The sequence below is a fragment of the Psammomys obesus genome, unplaced genomic scaffold, assembly GCF_907164565.1.
Source record: "Psammomys obesus unplaced genomic scaffold, mPsaObe1.curated_primary_1811, whole genome shotgun sequence".
In the NCBI taxonomy this organism is placed as follows: domain Eukaryota; kingdom Metazoa; phylum Chordata; class Mammalia; order Rodentia; family Muridae; genus Psammomys; species Psammomys obesus.
In genome coordinates, this window is record NW_026585626.1 from 10,764,204 (window position 1) to 10,784,954 (window position 20,751).

Here is a 20,751-nt window from a genome sequence, read left to right on the forward strand (position 1 = left end):
TGCCTCCTGTTGCCCCATGTCTGAGTTACTGATGTTCTTCCAGCTTTTGCTCAAATCCAACCTTCCCAATAGATATAACATTTAACACTGAAACATGCTCTCCTTTTTGTTCATCCCCCGAAATGTCCTGCCAACCCCTTAGACCTCTCGCTTCTTTCTCCTACAGTATTTGTAACCCTTTTTGCACATTATTGACTACAATTATTTAATGTCTGTCTTCTTCCAATTTTTTTTTGTTTGTTTACTGATATGTTCCCAAGTGCCTGATACAGTAACTGAAAATAAATATTTTGTTGAATGACTGGAACAATACACTGAATAAATGAGGTCACCTAACCACCAAGAAATAGCAGATGCCAGTTTTGTGTTCCTTTTGAAAAAGAGTAGGGGTTAGGTGAAGGATACAGAAGGTTCACAGAGCTAGGAAATGTGCTTGTGGGTTTCTCAACAATTTTGTTTACCATGAAAACCTTTACAGGTACTCAGGCTTATTGTGTGTACTTGTGACGTTGATCTTTAGGGTTTTTTCAGCCCTGAAAATTTTCTTTTGTTCTCTGGTTTCCTGATGGGTGGGTTGAGGGTAAAGAAAAGGAGCATTTGGTCTGATATAGTTTCTGAAATGTAATTACGATATCTCACAAATTCTAAAACTGATTAATTATAGTTCACCATTTATTTGCAGTGAAGGGATTTGACTTTCAAAATTTAAAAACCAAATCTAGGGCTGGAAAAATGGCTCAGAAGCTAAAGGTGTTCGCTGCCAAGCTTGACACCCTAAGTGTGATCCCAGGACCCACACAGTTGTAGAAAAGACCCTACTCCTGCATGTTGTCACACTCGAATCGTCCCCCACCCCCACATACACTAAGCAAGTGAATAAATGTAAAACAAACCCAGGAGCTTGGATAATGCCACCCTGTTAAGGGCACAGAGTTCTAAATGCAAGGTTTTAACTTCAGCACTCCATAAGATGATCTCAAATCTGTGGGGTAGGATGTCTGAATCCTAACACGTGATACTAATTCAAATACTTTAAGACTTGTACAGCGTTGGAGGGAAATGTGAGCACATGCAGGAGAGCAAAGATAGTTGATAAAAACAAAGGCTAGAAGAGCAGTGTTGGAATAGTCTGTTGGAGGGCAAAGGTTCAGTTGTACCAGCGAGGCAGTCCAGAGATACTAATTTTCTTTAAAACAGAACTGCAGCAAAATTTCCTCCATGAAGGAGGGAAATGTGGATTTTGGAGTTTTAAAATCAAGCCTTTTAAATAAAGGAGTTAAAAAGAGAAGGAGGGAAAAAATCAATTCTCATTCAGGCTTCCAGTGAAAAAGTGAGTAAATAAATTTGCCTCATGTCTGCCTGCGCATTCTCTCTCCTACTCTTTTCCTATTGTTCCTTTCTCAGATATGGGCGACATTGCGGTGCCTCACTAAAAGGCCTCAACTGCTCTGTTGTATCTACTTTTGTCACACATTTCGGTATTAGCTCTGTTGTTCTCTCTTTTTGATATGAGCCTTGTTGATCTCTCTCTGTCTCTGCCTCTCTCACACCCTCTTTGCACCTCCCTGCTCACTCACTTCCTGACAAAATAAAACCAGTTTTCATTCTGAAACTGTTCTTAACCCTGCTCACTATTGCCAGTAATTCAAAGCCAGTAATTCCCCGGACTGCTTAAACTCAGGGAACTTGATTAAAATGTCAGCTTGCTCCAATATTGTCTTTGAGAAAGCTGAAAAAAAAAAGTGTTCTTGCCACGCTTTTCTATGGCAAGAACTGAAACGTTAGAATGTTGTCCACCATCTCTGCAAACTGTTCCTCCCTTCATAGACCTATCTGAGCTAATCTCAGCACTCTCTTTCCTGGCCTTGAACTCAGTCACTCAAACCTCCCCAGCTTCAGGAGGCTCAGGAACACACACACATATCATTTTGCTGAGTGGAAAGATATTTAAGCTCTGGCCAGGATTCGGTTAAAAGTTATTTTTTAGAATTTTGTCCTGTCTTTAAGTTGAGGCTTCCACAATCATGCTTCCAATTGAGTAAACTTCAGCAGGTAAGATGTTTGCCATTGGGCATTTAAGCAAACTGCTAGCCACTGATAGAGTTGTAGGTATGCTGAGTGCATGGGAGCTGTCAGCACCTTTATCTGAGTGACTCCTGCTTTACATGCTGTGTTAATATCTTTTCTATACCACAGAAGAGAAAAAAGAAGAAGGAAGGAAATAAGTTTCTAAGAGTAATTCAAATAAGGGTAGGGAAAGACCTCTTTAGTGAAAATTGTAAAATACTAATGAAATACACTGACATTGAACACATACACACACTTAACTTGCCATGTCACCTGGAAGAATTAATACTGTTAAAATATTACCACATTGTGCAATCTGATCTACAGATTCAAAACAATGCCCATCACAAAACCCTTAGCATTCTTCATAGACTTAGAAACAGTGATGAAGAAATGTATACAGCAGCACAGAGGAATGTGAACAGCTAAAGCAAGCCTAAAGGAGAAGAGCATAGCTGAAAACACACACTGTCTGACTTTAAGATATACTGCAGGGTCTTAGTAACCAAAGCAGCTTGGGACTTGCATAAAGGCAACATAAAAGAATAGCTAAAGACCCCAGAAATAAACCCAGGCAACAAAGCGAACAGAAATTATGTGTTAGAGAAAGGACAACATCTCTAATAAATGTTGCTGGGAGAATTGGCTATCCATGTGAAAAAAAGTGGAACTTGACACCTTTCTCTCCTCTTGTGCAAAGATTAACTCAACATAGAGCACTGACCTAAATATAAGATCTGAGTTATATTAGAGGGAAACACAGGGGAAACACATGAATGATTATTTGGATATGACCCTAAAAATATAGGAAACACAAATAAAAATAGACAAATGGGATTATATTTCATTAAAAAAGCATCCGAAAAGCAAGGGAAATGCATACAGCGTGAAAAGACAACCTACAGAAAGGAGAAAACATCTGTCCAATGATTACCTGACAAAGGATTAATGCCCAAAATACATTATGTAACTAAAATATTAGCAAAATCAAGAAATCCAGTTAAATTGGGCAAATTACCTAAATCTATGCTTCTGGAAAAAATACAAATGGTCACACCAGGTGTATTTAAAAGTTCATTTTCAGTGTCTATCATAGAAATTGAAATCAGTGCTATCTACAGACAGACATTGCCAGTGAGAATGGGTATTGTAAAAAAGCAAATGCTGGTAAGGTATGGAAATAAAAGAACTCTTACATACTATTGGTGGGAATGTGCATTAGCACAGTTAATATGGAAACCATAAACCATAAACATTCCTTAAAACATCAAAAATTAAATTAGCATGATCTTATACCCCACTTTCAGGCATATACCAAAGGGTTAAAGTTGGCACACCCAGGAAATACAGATTTACCCCCCTGGTTACCTACTCACAAATAACCAAGGTATGGCTCTAACCTACATGTCTAATAATGGGTAAATGGACAAGGAGAATGTTGTATGTGGGTATCATGGAAAATCATTCAGCAGTGGAAAAGAAGAGGAAGAAGGAGGAGGAAGAAGAGGAGGAGGAGGAGGAGGAAGAGGAGGAAATCCTGTTTTGTGAGAAAAAGATGGATATAACTAGAAAATATTTTATTAAGTGAAATGAAACACATAGAAAGATAATTGTCACCTTGCTAGACAGAGTCTTTCAAAGGCCCTCTGTGGTTCCTGTCCTGTTTCCTGTTTTCTCCCTCTTCCAATGTCCATCCTGTTTGCCTTTCTGAGTGAGGACTGATAATCTTACCCAGGGTCCTCCTTCTTGTTTAGCTTCTTTAGGTGTACAGATTTTAGTATGTTTATCCTATATTATATGTCTAATATCCACTTATATGTGAGTATATACCATGTGTGTCTTTCTGCTTCTTGGATACCTCACTCAGGATGATCTTTTCTAGTTCCCACCGTTTGCCTGCAAATTTCATGATTTCCTTGTTTTAAATTGCTGAATAGTATTCCATTGTGTAAATGCATCACAATTTCTGTATCCATTCCTCAGTTGAGGGACATCTGGGTTGTTTCCAGTTTCTACAAATAAAGCTCCTATGAACATGGTCGAGCAAATATCCTCATTGTATACAAAGCACATGCTGAGACTCATAGCCAAACTTTGGGCAGAGTGCAGGGAATCTTATGAAAGAAGGGGGAGATAGAAAGACCTGGAGGGAACAGGAGCTCTACAAGGAGATCAACAGAACCAAAAAATTTGGGCACAGGGGTCTTTTCTGAGACTGATACTCCAACCAAGGACCATGCATAGAGATAACCTAGAACCCCTGCACAGATGTAGCCCATGGCAGCTCAGTGTCCAAGTAGGTAAGGGGAACAGAGGCTGTCTGTGACATGAACTCAATGGCCTGCTTTTTGATCACCTTCCCCTGAGGGGGGAGCAGCCTTACGAGGCCACAGAGGAAGACAATGCAGCCAATCCTGATGAGACTTGATAGGCTAGGGTCAGAGGGAAGGGGAGGAGGAACTCCCCTATCAGTGGACTTGGAGAGGGGAATGGGACAAGATAAGGGAGGGAAGGTGGAATTAGGAGGGGATGAGGGAGGAGGCTACAGCTGGATACAAAGTGAATAAACTGTAATTTATTAAAAAATCAATAAATTAGAAAAGAAAGATAATTTTCATATGCAGCTCTCACAAGTGAATCTGAACAAAGTAAGAGTAAAGGCAATGTAAGTATGAAATAATGGTTTAGTTTGTGCTGGGTGGCAATGAAGAGACATTTTAAACTTTATCAGTGCACACTGTAGGTATGTACAGAAACATTAGCATGAATTTCATTAATACTTGCAATGAGTACATGTGAATTAAGAGGGAAATACTACAAAAAATATATGTATAGAAATGGAGAACCAAAAAGTAAAATTACATAAAAATTATAAAAGGAATAACAACTTGAGTGTGTACAGAATTCTAATTCTTCTTAGAGTATAAATTATTTAGAACAAAATTAAGTAGAAAACATTAATTAGAATATATATTAGTTGTAGCACCAAATACATTTTCAAATAGATTTTGATATTTATATTTATTTTATGTATGTATGGGTCTGACATATAGCACATGTGTTCATTGAAGCTAGAAGAGAGTAATGGATCTGTGGAGCTGGAGCTACAGAAAGTTGTACTCCTTCCAATATGGGTGCTAAAATTTTCATTTTATGAATTAAAATAAAACTAGATTTTAAGTGAATAAATAACATACTGGAAAAGAGTGATAGAAATCATACTGAACTTGGGTCCTCTTCAAAAGCAGCAAATGCTCTTAACTGCTGAGCCATGTCTCCTGCTACTCAAATCACTTTGAACAAGTACTTTATTTGATTTTCACAAAACTTTTGAAAAGTAAATTTGATGAATGTTAAACAGTTTCTTCACCATTCTGACAAAAAATTAAAACCAAGTGAGGTTAAATAGCAAACTTAGGCTCATCCAACCCTAAGTGGCAAAGAAAGGCACAAAAAATTAAAACCAAGTGAGGTTAAATAGCAAACTTAGGCTCATCCAACCCTAAGTGGCAAAGAAAGGCACAAATTGAATCCAGTGTTTCAACTTTTGCCTAAAATCTCCATTTTATGAGTCAAAACAAGTCTAGATTTGTTTAAGTGAATAAATAACATTGGAAAAGACTGATTAAAAAATCATGTTTAACTGGCCCTGGTAGCATGGACATAGCAGAGCTGGCCCTTGCCAGCAGAAGTACTCAGGAAGAGCTGGACCCACCCCAACACCTACCCCAGCTCTGAGCTGCTGGAGCAAGTGAAGGGGCTGGTCCTTAGAATAAAGCAGCAGGACCTCTGTGACTCAGGATATCAGAGAGGAGCCCCGGTGAGTGCCCTGGGTTGATGGCACAGCAGAAGCTGGAGATCTCAGACCAGACCAAGGACTCATTAAAAGGAGCATTTTTACAAGTAAAGATGTGTGGACGAAAGGGTGTACTGTGTGACACACTGTGACACAGCACAGCTCTAGAGTGAGATGCGGCTTCTTAATTTTTTTTTTCCTTTTGGGGGAAGTTACAAGGGTAGAGGGCAGATATGGAAGGGCTGTGAATGGGATTGTGGTGCGCGATGTGAAATTCACAAAGAATCTATTAATAGATATGAGAAAAATAATCTAACATTATTAACCTAAGGCCAGGAAATCATATCATGAACATTAGTCTTTTGAAAAGAAAGACTTCAACTTGGATTTGGACAATTTTAAAAAGATTTTTAAAAATTTTGCGTGTGCATGTGCTCATGTGTGCATGTATGCTCCCCCCCCCCGTGTGTGTGTGTGTTAGTGTGTGTCTTGGGGGGGGGGATGTGTGGCAAATATGTGTGCTTGTGAATCCCTCTGGCCTGTGGAGGCCAGGAAGCTCTGATGCCCAGAGTCCCTGATGTGGCTGCTTGAATCTTAACTTGGATGCTCTGCAGGGTTGAATGGCTGTTCCACTCTCAACCACCTTTCCAGCAATGAAAATTTTTCTTTTTATGAATTATGCACCAAAAATGTAGAAAATATTGTAGAATAAAAATGTAGAAAACAGGGTGAGATGGCTCAACAGTGAAAAGCACTGGTTGCCCTTCCAGAAGACCCAGTTTCAATTCCCAGCAACTACAGGGCAGCTCACAACTGTAGAAATCCAGGTCAAGGGAATCTAGCCCCCTCACACAGATATATACATGCAGGCAAAACACCAATGCACATGTAAATAAATAAATATGTTTAAAAAATGGAGAAAACAAACTCAGGGGTTTGTTGTTTTGTTTTTGGATTTTGGGGGGTGATATTGAAAAAGATGCAGCCATAAAATCACATTTTCCCATGGCCAGCAAAACTTCTGGAAATAAATGAGTCTTTGATTTTGATAAGATCCATGACTTGTATCATAATTTGCAGTGATTCATCTGTGTTTTTCCCCCCTCATTCCAAAATAAGGTCTGAAACAAAAACAAAGCCTTAGGAAAAAAGATAACAACTGGCATTTGATCTCTTTTGTGTGTCATATGTATGTGAAATGGGAGTTATGATGGATTTAAAAAGCACTTGATTCTGGCACAGTAAGCAATCTCAGAGATCATCTGGCCCACCCCTCACCACCCTGAAGCCTACAGAGAAGAAAACAAGAACAGAGAAAGGTCCTTCTATTAGCTCACAGAAAGTCTACAACCAAACACAGTGCTTTCTCTGTGATGCTAATCGTTCCTAGGATGCAGCATTCCTTTTTCTGGCTTATTTTTAAAGTAAGGAAAAAAGGTAAAAACTGTTTCTAGGCACTCATATTCTGAATCTAGACGGAACTAGACATCTATCCCTGTTCCAGCCAGCATGTGGTGTAGCTCCGTATTTCAGATAGCTGTGCTCCTCCCAACAGTAGAAACTGCCCTAAACTGTTATGTCACGTTCTCTAGTTTCTGTGCTCCTATTTCTTAGGAAAATTAACTAATGTTCCCATATAGAATCTATAATGTCAAAGAATTTAATTCTATAGCAATTAAGTCTATCTTGTATGTAAAGGTTTTCTTGTTTGTGAAATTTAAAGTTAAAAATAAGTTCTTAATTTGGGCTGGGATATGGATCTGTGATGGAGTGTTTACTCACACTTCTACTGAACCTAAAGAGCCTAGGTTCAACCTCAAGCATTGTACAAAATAAAACAAAACAAATAAAAAAAAGTGTTCTGAATCAGAGATCTTTCAGGAAGGAAGTCTAAAAGTTGTAAGGAGAAAAATAGAACTGTTTTCTTCTTATTCCTCTTTGGACGTCATTTAGCTGAAAGTGTAGAGGAATTGTTCTGGTTAACAATGATTGCCATAGCAACATCTCTCTGATGAACCTCTCTGTTGAGATTTTTAAGTTACCAGTTCAAAAACGTTTCTGAGCAGGGTATTATCCATTTTCATCAAATCTGGTGTATCATATTCATATTGGGCAAGCCTTACCAGACACAGAATGGCGGCAGACATTTGGGGTTTGTGTGTGAACGTGGAAGTTATTAGTTCCTTGCTCAGTGCCTTGTTCTTCATAGTAAAAAAGGACAAGGAGAAACGAGAAAAATTAACAGCAAAATCCTTACTTTTTCCTGAGTCGTAATTTTTAGGATGAAAGCACTTTGTTATCAGACACCATGCCTATCTGTGCGTTTTGTTCCTCACCGAGCAACCTTTGGATTCTTGGCGATAGTACAATCATGTAGAATTCCTGGCAATGGTATTAATAATTATGTCTATAGAACTCTGCAACAAAGCTAATTTCTAGCTCCAAATTCTTATTGGTTCTAATCTTGAACCCAAGTTTGAAACTATTAATATTTATCTTGATTGGCTCACACAAGTTTTAAAAATCTTTCACTTTTGGCCCATGTGGGAAGGATTAGGGAAATGTTATCAATGCTTATTCATAACTACCATATGTGTGCTAAATTATTATAAGAAACTGAACTGATTATGGGCAGTGAATATTAATTTGCTGCTGACAATCTCTGCGTTTGGGATCTCAGTGTTACCTTGAAAAGTAAGTTTTCCTTTTGGTGAGAGGCTGGCATACAAGCCTGAAAACCATAAAGAAAAGTGAGGAGGTGAACATTGACCTAAAAATCATAATGTATAGCCAACTGTGACTTTAGTCAAAGCTTCTAGAAATCACATATGTGCATATACATGACAACTGATCAATTGATTTAGTTTTAAACTAACAACAGTGATACTCAGATTGTTTTGTATTGCGCAGAGTGAACGTTGTGTATCAGGTGATAGTACTTCATACACTGGACATTTTCCCTTTCGAAGACTGGGTCAGAAGCTGAGACTTTAACCTGTGGGTGACAGAGCATGGTAGCTGAACAGCGCTTAATGAAAGGACTCTGCTGAGCTGTGGATGGGGCTATGGGAAGCTGGAAAGAGGTAGGAACACCCAAGCGCCAAAAATGGCAGAGTGATCTTGTCATCCTTGGAGCTCAAAAGATAAGCAGCATTGGTGGAACCTAAGGAGATCACCCATAGCTGTGAAGAGCTCTGTGCTAGAGAAACTATGAACTTAACGAAGCAATGCAAAATGTGTGATGTCCTGCAAGTCGAAGGACCACAGCTCCAGCCTTTGCTCTCCAGTGTCTCAGTGGTGCCACTTCTTGGTCAGATTAATTTGAGGTCAAAGGACAAGGGATTCAACTAGATACGAACTAGCTGCCTGGAGCAGAACACAGGACAAGGGACCGGAGAGTATAGTGGAAGGGCAAAGAACATGGATTCTGATAAACCGACGGAAGCATGGAATCTCAGAATGCCTTGCCAAGCACCGATATTTCCAAGCTCCAGGTGCTGGCAAAATGATGGAATTCTTTCTGTAATAGGATGGAGGGAACGGGATCAACTGAATTCTAAAGTATCCAATGACTTCCCTTTCAGATCCAAGTTTTTCAGAAAGTGTTGAGTAGGTGTGGTGTGTAGAAGACAGTGTTAGGATTATATATTCTATTGTTTGTCTGCCACGCCTCTTGAATGCCCTTGACCCCAGAAAGAAGCCTGTACATGCCCCAGACGTTTTCAGATTCATTAATACTCTGCTTTATGTAGATCAGATACGCTAAATTTTCTTTTGAAACAAAGTCTCACATAACCTAGGCTGGCCTTGAAGTTATTGTACAGTTGAGACTGGCCTTGAACTTCTGATCTTCCTATGTCTGTCCCCCAAGAACTGGGATTACAGGTGTGCTCCTCCATGTGCGGTTTCAGATATGGTAATTTTGTTGTAAAGTGTACGATACTGTTGAGTGTCAGCTTTGCTGGTATGCCTTAAAAATGTAAACAGTGAAACAAATTAATAGTTGAAAATTAATAAATATTAATAATTATTAAAGGTGGTCATTTTAACTCCTTTCATATTGTACCTCAAAGATTATAACTGACTTTTAAATCATAATAAATATTACATTTATTTGTAATAAATTGCTATTGCAAAATTAAAATGTAATAAATAGGGCCTTGAGAGATGGCTTATTAGTTAAGACCTTTTGCTGCTCTTTAAGAAGACCTGGGTTTGATTCCCAGCACTCATAGGTTGGCTCAAAGCTATCAGAAGTGCTTGGGAATTAAAGTACCTTTGCCATCCTTTAACTCAATTACCTGTTGGGTCAGTTCTTGACTGATACGAGCTGGGAGCCTCAGGTTCTTTGTCCCTTGGTTGAGGTAACTCTGAGACTCCATCCCACACAGGTTTCAAGCGAACTCCAGTAGAATTCACTCCTATCTGTCTTGTGACTTCCTATCTTTTATCTCTTTGTTCCGTTCCTCTTCTAGAACTTTCTGGAATCAGCTCAGTCAGAAGTACCTGGACCCTCATTTTGAAACCTGCTTCGGGGAAAATGTAAATGAAGACAAGGCATGTGAATGAACTGAGCACACCCTCCATGCATAGACACCAACCACCAGCCTCAGCTGCTGCCTTTGAGCCACTTAAGGCTCTTTGATAGCAGTTTATTATCCAGGGGCTGGAGGAGGGAAGAGCATCCCAGCACCCCTTCCTCTTACACACCCTGTGGCTCACACCCCGTAAGAGCACCCATCTTTAGTCCCAAGATCTCCCACACGGGAGGATGGTGGATTCAGACTGCAGCTTCAAAGCTGCAGAGGTACAGTCACTGGCGAATGCTGCCACACTGTCTCTTTCACCCGGCTGACTGCAGTTTCTCTGACATCTTCTTTGATATCTGTTGCTTTCTGAAGTTTGTAGCTTCTACATAGCTTTTCACAAATTTGATTTTTGTCAGTGAAGACGTCCCTCAAAATGCTTTCAAAGCTTTAGGGTCCTCCATATCAGTGCCTGGAATTTCCTTCCACGTATAGACTTTGTCACTAGCCGAGATCCTCTTCTTTCTTTATTTTCTCTTTCTAATTAAGAAAACAAGGTATGTGAGGACAGAAATTTTCATCCACTTTATTCATGCCTATTATTCATGGGAGACATGCACTTGATAGTCATTGAATAAACAAATGAATGCATTTAGATACCGAATGCCACGTATCTGTAAATGACCAAATACATACACAGGAACTCTGAAAGGCTGCTGAGGCAGTTGCCCTTTTGGCACATTTATATGAGTCATATTTTAGAACACCAGGCTCTGCTAGGAGACAACAATCATTCTAGAAATTGAGAATCATTGAAATATCTTAGCCTGACTGTTGAATTGGGTAGCTTGCCTAAGAAAGGTTTCTTTGGTCTATTAAATCGCTGATGATCTAAAAAGACTATAGACTGACTTGGAACTTAGCGTGTGTTGGGACCCCAGGAACTGCAAAGTGCCCTAAACCAGTCAACACAGAATACCGATGTATTTGGCCACGTTATCAAATGCAATTCTGCCACATGTTTCATAAATTGGTTGGGTCTCACTGAGTCATCCAGCTCACTTTTTGCAGCTAATGATTTTTGCTCTGGTGCGTTAATAAGCAAATTATGCTTTCCTATAACATAACACTCAGTCTCCTTTCTGTTGCTGCCATAAGACTCCCTGACCAAAAGCAGCTGAAGGGAGGAAAGGGTTTATCTGTCTTACACTTCTGGGTCACAGTCCATCACTAAGGAAAGTCATGGCAGAAACTCAAGCAGGCGCTTGAAGCAGAAGCATGGAGGAGGGCTGGCTTCTGGTTCATGCTTAGCTGGCAAGTACAGCCCAAGGCCAAGTGCGCTAGAGATGGTGCAGCCCACAGTGGGATAGGCCCTCTTACATCAGTTAACAATCAATGCAATCCTCTTCAGACATGTGCATGGACCAAGTGCACCAGAGCCATGCCCCACCCGGGTCTGCGTTCTCAGTGACCGAGGCTGTCTCAGGTTGACAGTTAAAGCTAACTGGAATACCCAGCATTGAAAAGAAACAGATCTTGCAAAGCCACCGTAAAATGGAAGACCATCCAAACCTTTATGTTGAATACTAAACACATAGATAATAGCAGAGCTGGAGAGCTGACCCAGCCACTAAAGGTTGGGCTCACAACCAAACACTCAATAGTTGTATCTTGTAAGACAGTCTTAGAATGCAAAAATAGACGCTGCTAACTTTCTGAGAGTTTCCAAGAACAGGATGAAGAAAGGAGTAGATTAGAGAAGCCCACAGGGAGCCCGCCTTGGTCTCAGGGAACTACTCTATATGCTTCATATTGATGTTGATACATGCTAGGTAGGGATGGTTATGGCATTGAATGTACTCTTAAAAGTAGAATTTTACTCTGTGCAAATTATGCCACAATAGAAAACAAACTGGCGCCGCAGTAACTTTATGAGAATAAGTTAAACTACAAACTGATTCCTCTAATTGTGAGACTATTCAGATCTGGTAAAGATTTTGTATAATTTTTGTGATGCCAGGAGTCCACTCAGGCCTTTGGACAGTAGGTAAATATTCTACCACTGTGCTAAGCAGCTCTCAGTTTTTAGAGACAGACTTTATGCAACAGTGTGTATTCCTGTTTATTGTTAAGCCTGCAGAGTCTAGAATCACCTGGGAGACGGGACTCTGGGTGTGGGGTCTGGATTGCATTTAATTGGTGTGGGAAGACCCATTTAGACTGTGTGCAGGACCTGGGCTATACAAGAAAGGAGAAGACGTGTGTGTGTGTGTGTGTGTGTGTGGTTGCATGTACTGTGCACATGTGTATGTGTGTATTTCTCTCCCTCTCACTCTCTTGCTCTGTGTGTGTGTGTGCATTGTGTTCTGTGCTTCTAGATTTTGGGTCTGAGGTGACTCCCTTTCTCAAGCTTCTACTGCTGTGACTTCTCTGCCATGATAGATAGTAAACCTGAACCTGTGATCCAGAATAACATCTCCCTCTTTTAGATTGCTTCAATTATAGTATTTTATCACAACAACAGGAAAAGAAACCAGGACACCCAGCTGTCCTGGACCCCAGAGCCTCCTGCCTCGGCCTTGGACATGTTAGGATTATGGGAAAATGGCATCATTCATATTCAGACTTAGTTGCTTCCTCTTTTTTCTTCTTTTTTTCTTTTTCTTCTTCTCCTCCTCCTTCTCTTCTAGTTCCTAACTTACTTTTTTCTTCATAATATTTGTCATTTGTGTAGTTGAAGCTTTCCTATTTCTGATATTATTTAGTTGAGACCTTTATTAATAATCTTGAATAAAGATATTTACACTTTATTAATATTTATAAGGGCTTCTGTGATTTATATGGTCCATTCTATTATAGGATTAATCTATCTGTTCCCTTCCCAGTCTCACACAAAGTTGAGGCAGTTTACCCCTGTGAATAGTGAACATTACAGGGTCAGTTTATACTTGTTACACTTTCTGGCATGTTGTATTTAATTTTATTTTTTACTTTAATTTTATTTATTTATTTAAAGACAAGGTTATGTTAGGCTAGGCTGGCCTAGCCTCCAACCTTGTGAAGGTCCTTTTGCCTCTGCCTCATGAGCATTGTGCCTCTAGGCATGAAGCTCCGTGAATTCTTCAAAAAGCACTATAAAATAATAACAGATACGATTAGCCTATACAATTCCAGAGTTACTATTCTCACCCTCCAGAACAGTGTAAAACTCTGCAAACACTGCGCTACTGATGTGTGTGCTCCATGCTGCATTGCCATATTTTCTTGTAAGTCAGTGTTTCATTAGATATCCCGCATTGATTCCATTTTGTTTTATTTTCTTTCTTTCTTTTGCTTCTGACTTTCTCTTTGACATTTTTTTTTCCTTTTCAAAATATAAACTTTGGAAATTTTGTATAGAACTGAAAATTATATGCCTACATACAAACATATATACATACATATATACATGCATACAAACATACATACATTTGTATGTATATGATTTCACTATGTAACCCAAGCTGGAAATACTTTTGTCTCAGCTTTCTAAGTATTGAATTATAGGTGTGAGGCATCAACATGCCTAGTTTTTTACATTATTTTTTGAAGAACACGTTTGAATGATAAATCTTTCTGCTTCGACAGCTGCATTCTCTAAGCAGATGAAAGTGAAGTTCCTCTGACTTATATTCAGCTAATATCAGAAGCCTCTGGATAATGACATCACTTACCATGTGGTTGCCTTTTAGAACTTCTTCATGGCCTCCTGGACACTACTGTAGCTTTCATCTTCTTGAGATTATTAATGAGGTGACTGTTTTGGAATGTTTTCAACTATTATCTCTTGGGATACTTCTTGTAGATCATTTTCTTTTTCTGGGACTCTAGACAGAATTTCTTAGTTTTATTTCCTACTTAGACTAATAGTCAGTCCTCATGCATATACCTTAATTTATCTTTGTTGACAAACATTTACTGCACCTCAGAGTAAATGAGTACATTATGTTAAGATTTCAGTAGAAATTGATCAATTCTGTTCGTGATAAGATGGCTAGTTTCTGTTTGTTTGATTGTTTGTTTTTAAAATAAGCCTGATCATTACAAACCTTCTCATAATTTCATGACAGTTGTAAAAATTGTAGCTCCCTCCTATTTTCATGAGATTTGTTTTGGATCGCAACGAATAAGATAAACTTTATATATACCCTTTTCTCCTATATGCATGTGTCTGTGACAAAGTTTAATTTTAGACATAATAAGCAATTAAAACATCAAGTTTTACCTAGGTTTTTTTTTTTTATCAACCTCAGCCTATGCCTTTATACTTTCTTTGGTATGTTGAGAGATTTCACATTTTGCTTAAGGAAGCGCTCTGTGGCTTCTTCTTGGCATATCCAAACAGTCATCATCCCTGCTCTTGTGTTAGAACCCACTAGAAAGTGAAATGTGGGTCACTGAGACATAGTGCTGTACCATGGGTAGGTGGCATTATAACAGAGATCCGCACTGAGTGACCTGTGAGAGGGAAACATGCACAGTATGGGTACCAAGGATGTGGAGATAACCCACCTTCTAGGTGGATGAGTCAGAGCACAGAAGTTTTCACCATGCTACTCAGAACAGCGAACAACTTAAAACTCATGAATTGTCCAGTTCTATAAGTTTTCATTTTTCTTCTTCAAGTTTTGGTTGGTGGTGGCTAACTGAAACTGAAAAGTGAAATGATGAGTAAGGAAGCTGAGCCCAACACAAGTCTGGCATTATTTTAGCAATGATGCTGTTGGTTCACAGAAAGAAAAAGGAGTTTTGCCCTATGTCATCATCAGAACAACATAAGAATATATTGTATGAAAAAACAAATTTTCAATAAAATAAACTAAAATTTAAAAAAAAATAAAAGGAAGAATAGAGATACTGTCCTAAAAGGAAAGATAGTTCACTGTGGAAGGATAGAGACATGTCTTCATAATTGTAACAAGTGCACATAGAGAAAACTCAGCGCCAACACCGAATTTGATCAGTTAATTGAGATCAGGTCCTGAGAACATCATAGTGCCTAGAACTGATTGCAAATGGCCAGACCGTTCTTGGCTGAAGCATGTAAACCAACAATCCTCTAAAGTCTACTCTTTTACCCCCTTCTATCTCCTTAAATACCACTTCCTGTTGTCTTCTCTCTAGAATCTTCTGTTCTGTGTTTTCCCCTTGCTTTCACTATAAAAACACACAAAAGTCTTTCTTAAATTAGAAATATACAAGCAAACAAGCAAAATTATGTCACTTGAGCTCAAATTCCCTTCCATTTTGTACTCAATCTTTTCTTTCCAACAAATTGTTTTCAAATATACTCCGTCTTTTTTTTTTTTTTTTTCATAGCAAGCAGTTCCCATCTCCATTTCTGTACTGAAAGTCTTCTCTTACCATGGTGAGAAAATGAGGTGTTCATTACAGTAAACATACCATCCTATCCTTTGCATACTATACTGGTCTCGTGTTAGCACAGGGTTGAAGATACATTCTTCTCAAATTCCTTACGGTAACTCCCTGCTTACTCTAACCATTTTTATACTGTGGCAGTTTCACCCAAAGACCATCTCTTTAGAAAAAAAATACGTACTTTTATGACATATGTAAATATATGCATCTACATTTATTATGTGTAAATACATATTTACATCCAAGAAGTATGTGTGCAAGTCAGTCCAACTTGTAGGAGACTGTTCCCTCTTTCTACCGTGTGGGCTCCTGGATCATAAACCTGGGACATCAAGTTTGTCTGTCAGCATCCTTACCCACTAGATGATCTCACATCTCCAAAGACCATTTCTGATGTCACTTGGGTCTACTGGTTGTTACCTCAAATGTCAAAGAATCGCCCGCTATGGCTTCTTCTTGGCTACCTTGAGAGACTGTTTAATTATCAACTTAAAATGTAGAGTGAGATCTTTCTGGCATTTTTGTTTGTTTGGTTTTTTCACCCACATGTAAGTTTAAAAGGCAAATTGAACTACTAAGTTCACAATAAGAGCCCTTTATCCCAACCTTATCAATATAGCTGCTCTCAGGTGTAACCCTGCTCACGTTACTGCATTTACTTCCATAGTTTCAAATGGCGTATTCTAATTCCGTATGTGTAAGATAGTTCAGATTCCATAGTTCAGATAATAACTGCTCGATTTTTCTATTTCAGACATGACTTTGAATTTATTTTATAACAAGGACGATTTACTCTCTCCTCTTTTCCTTTATAAAGGCATCAAACCAATGTTTATTGTTTACACTTTAATGTTTAAATATTTTCACTATAAGTTCAAAGGTACATTCTAATTTTATTTTCTTGGCTAAGGCTTATTTTCCTTAAGTGACTAATTGTGTCATCTTCATGTTCTTGCTTTGTAATTATCAGTAATTCTTTTTCAACTTGCTAATAGAAACATGTACAACTGCTCTTAATATTTTTTCCCAGGACCAAGTGAATCAGATAGTTTTTTTTTTTTTTTACCTGCTTTCAACTTAAAAATTCTTATTCTTGAACACATATACATGCACATGCACATACACACACAGAGAGAGAGAAAGAGAGAGAGAGAGAGAGAGAGAGAGAGAAAGGAAGAAGAGAGAGAGCAGGAGAGAGAGAGTGAGTCTTTCCTTCTGGAACTTTCTCAATCCAAATATATTTGCCTTTAAGGCCATCATATTATCATCTTGGAATTTCCCATCATCCTCACCCAACCTCAGCAACTCTGTTGGAATCTTTGCCACACTTAGCTGGCAGGAACAGAGTCACCATTAAGATGAACTTTGTAGCTTCAACGTGGGGCCAGTGGTTGGTGAAGAAAGGATCTTGTTTGCTCAGTGGTCATCCCCATTTCTCAGATGAATGAGAGTTGAATTTATTATACGAAGCCACCAAGAATTGGGATCATTATCTCCCACCTTCCCTGGCTCAACACCATTTTTTCCTGTTTTCTTATCCATCTTAGCAAAGTGAAGCATAGGACTCAAGCCATGAAAGAAGTTCATGCAACAGTACAGCTTTCTTTTTACTCTTTGTTCTCTTGTAGACAAGTAACTGGCTGTGCTGAACACAACAGGGAAAGCAGGGGAATGTATCAAAAGACCACAGAATGCTTATTCCATACGCAATGGATAATAACAACAATAACAGTAATACCATTAATGGCAATAATAATCAACATTAATCTTTCTTCAGCAGGCCTTGAATGGCTTTCAGTGGCCCAAGGGCCATTATGACTCCAGCATGACTAGGCCCTGCTGTGGGCCTTTTCTAAGGCAAAGGGTCGGGGGTTGGGGGACACAAACCTCTGAGGTTAGTACACAATAGGCCATAACCTCCTTCTCTCTGTTGCTTTTCATAAGGAGCCAGTGGAGATCTGTCAGTGCAAAAGCTTTCTGCAGAGCCTCCCAGAATGAGAACGCCTAGTGCCCAACGCTTTTACTGGAGAGCACCAGGCAGGCATAATGAAGTCAGTAATTTCTCCTGCCTGCAAGCCTTGAATTAGGCCACATGGTAGAGCATTTTAGGCTGATTGGGATGGGGGAGAAAAAAAATCCACAGAACCTTAGAAAAATGGTAACGCCTTATTAAATTATTTGAAATCTCTAGAGTTGCATGTCTTCTGGCTCCAAATTGGCATACCTGTTAACTTAGAGTGTTCAAATTCCTCTAAAATATTATTGTATTTAAGATAGAGTGCCATCCCAAGCTGTACATGAATTACAGAGCGTCAGGGAAAGAGAGAGACTCGCCATTTCCCGGCTTAAAAACCTTTACCACAATTAGTAGTTAGTAGCTTTCAAAAACATTTGCTGGATAAGTAACCATGGTCAAATCGCATAATTTTGCCCCACCTCCTCCTCTTTTCTTTCCTTTGATTCCAGGGTTTTGAGTGCTGGTCTGAGAGCTATAATTTCATCTTTAGGCATATTTCTTTAGGCATTCTTAATGAGACATTTGAGTTGTCCAGTCCTGCCTTCCTGAATTCAACCTTTTAGAGATTCGGGGTTGGGAAAGTGTGGGAAAAAAAAGGGAGGTGGAGTGCCCAGTGCTGCCAAGGAAATGTGATCTAAGGGTTCAGGAAGATTGAGAGGTATCTCTGCTCCACTCTGTGTGGGGCTGCATCTGAAAGTATAGCAGACACAAAATTTTCCATTCTCAAATATTTATTGCACGCCTATTGGGCGCCATGCACATTCTAGAAATGGGAAATGCAAAAATGAATTGATCATGCTTGCAAAGAGCTCTTAGGTCTGTTTCTGAACTTAGCCTAAGTGAACCAAAAGTTCCACATTTATTATTTGGTAAACTTTGAAAATGAGAAAGAAAAGTAGTCTCCAGTGAACTAAAATTTAGCTATGTTGTCTTAGTCCTGGATACCTTCAGAATGGCCTCTGTTTGCCCTGTAAGAGAAGAGTCACAGGAAATACAAGTCTTTATGTAATTCTCTAGTATTTGAAGAAGAGACATGCTGAAATAAATGAAACGTGGCTGGCAAATGGCAGCATTCCCACAGTGGATGTATGAAGTGCTTTTTCTCGTGGTGTGTACACAGTCAGCTGTGGGTCTGTTTGCTAGAGTTTCTGCTCAGAATCAAGAGCTCACCGTATCAGAGGAACAGAGCTATAGAGGTAGGTGGGTTTTAATACCACAAAAGTCAAGAATACAGATTTTCCATAGCTTATATATGACTTTGGTGTAACAAATGGATACTTTTAATGAGTAATAATTTATATTCCTGTGTTTGGCTTCCATGATACTCCCCTCTGCCTTTTTTCTCTTTTTGTACTAGGAATTGAACATAGTGGCCCCTCACTCATGCTAGGCGAGTGCTCTGCCCACAAGCTGTATCCTCAGCGCCCCTTTACTTTTTCTTTGGAGACAGTCTGCTAAGGTGTGCATGAATGACCAATTCTGACCTTATCAATTTTTACTTTTGAATTTTGAGACAAACTATTGCTACATTGTACTATTGGGTGGGCTTGAACTTGTGATATTCCTGCTTCAGTCTCCCAAGTAGCAAGGATTACAGGCTTGAAAACTCAAGCCTATGAGAAATACATTTCACGTTAGGAAGACTGTGAGAACATAGACATAAGTAGATTCAGGTGAAATTTAGAGATGACTTTTCAGCTCTATCATTTTGGATTTACCTCAGAGAGGCAAAAAAAAATTAGCAATAGTGTGAAATGTAGTTTTCTTCTGCTTTTTTGTGTCTTATTGAGGTCTACAAGATGGTTGCAAAATAGTTACTGCCAATCCAAACTACCTGAATTTAATCCCAGAAGCCAACATAGTACAGAACCAACATCTGCAGGTTGTTCTCTGACCTCCACACCTACACCAAGGCCCTTGTGCTCAGTCCTCATGTTCAGGTGATCATATGTGGACACACACTAAACATATATAAAAATAATTATTCAGCTATATTGACCAAAATATTCTTTCAGTCCCCTTGTACTACTTTGAGTTCACCAATGAAACAAAAGTCAAGAAATGGAACAAATGACCTTTCTAAAGTGGGTAGAACAATACTGGAATTAAGATATCAAAATGCAAGAAAGAGAAAGTAATGAGTGAAAATCCCAAGTGGCCAGGAGCCCATCATTTGCCCACTTAATGCTGTTATGGGAACTAAAAGACCAGGAACTGGCAGAAAAGAAAGAACTCGCTGTGAGTGACTGGCGAAAGCAGTCTAGGCATTCTGCAGAGTGAAGTCAGCAAGCCCCACACCCAGAAGTGAGAAGGTAGCCAGATCTTACTTGCCTATTTATTAGTTCACTGGGAAAAGAAGAAAGACATCTTAGTGTAGACAGTGCTGTGCTGAACATCAGCTTTCTTTACTCTGGCTTAAAAGAATGTGTTAGGAGCCTTTAATATACAAAGCAAATGATGGAGATAGTTTTGTCCAAAGTAGGAGGTTTGGTGTGTTCAAGGAACAGAAGGGGCATTTAACTTTGGAGGAACCAGCATTTCCTAGAAGCATGAGGCCTTTTGTCTTGTGCACAGGGAATTGTCAAACTCTGGGTTCTATGAGGAGAGAGTCTGTGGGTTCTGGGCTTTAACATAAACATTGGTGGCCCTGCAGCTGGCGATAGGGCTCCTAGATGCATGGTTTGCAAAAGAGAGTGTGTTGCGAAGGTTCACCTTGCCTGCTTTCATTGGGTTGATGTAGATTCCAGCAAAGGACATGCTAGCTATGCCCCCATGAGCTGAAAACCAAGGCTTACCTCAGTGTTTCTGGGTTATGACAGCTGTAGATTTCTTGGAAGATTTTAAGGGAGGGGGGAAATCCATTCTCTAAAGTGACTGAGGCCTCCCTCATGTATAGGGATCATACTACATTTAATGTAAATTAGAAA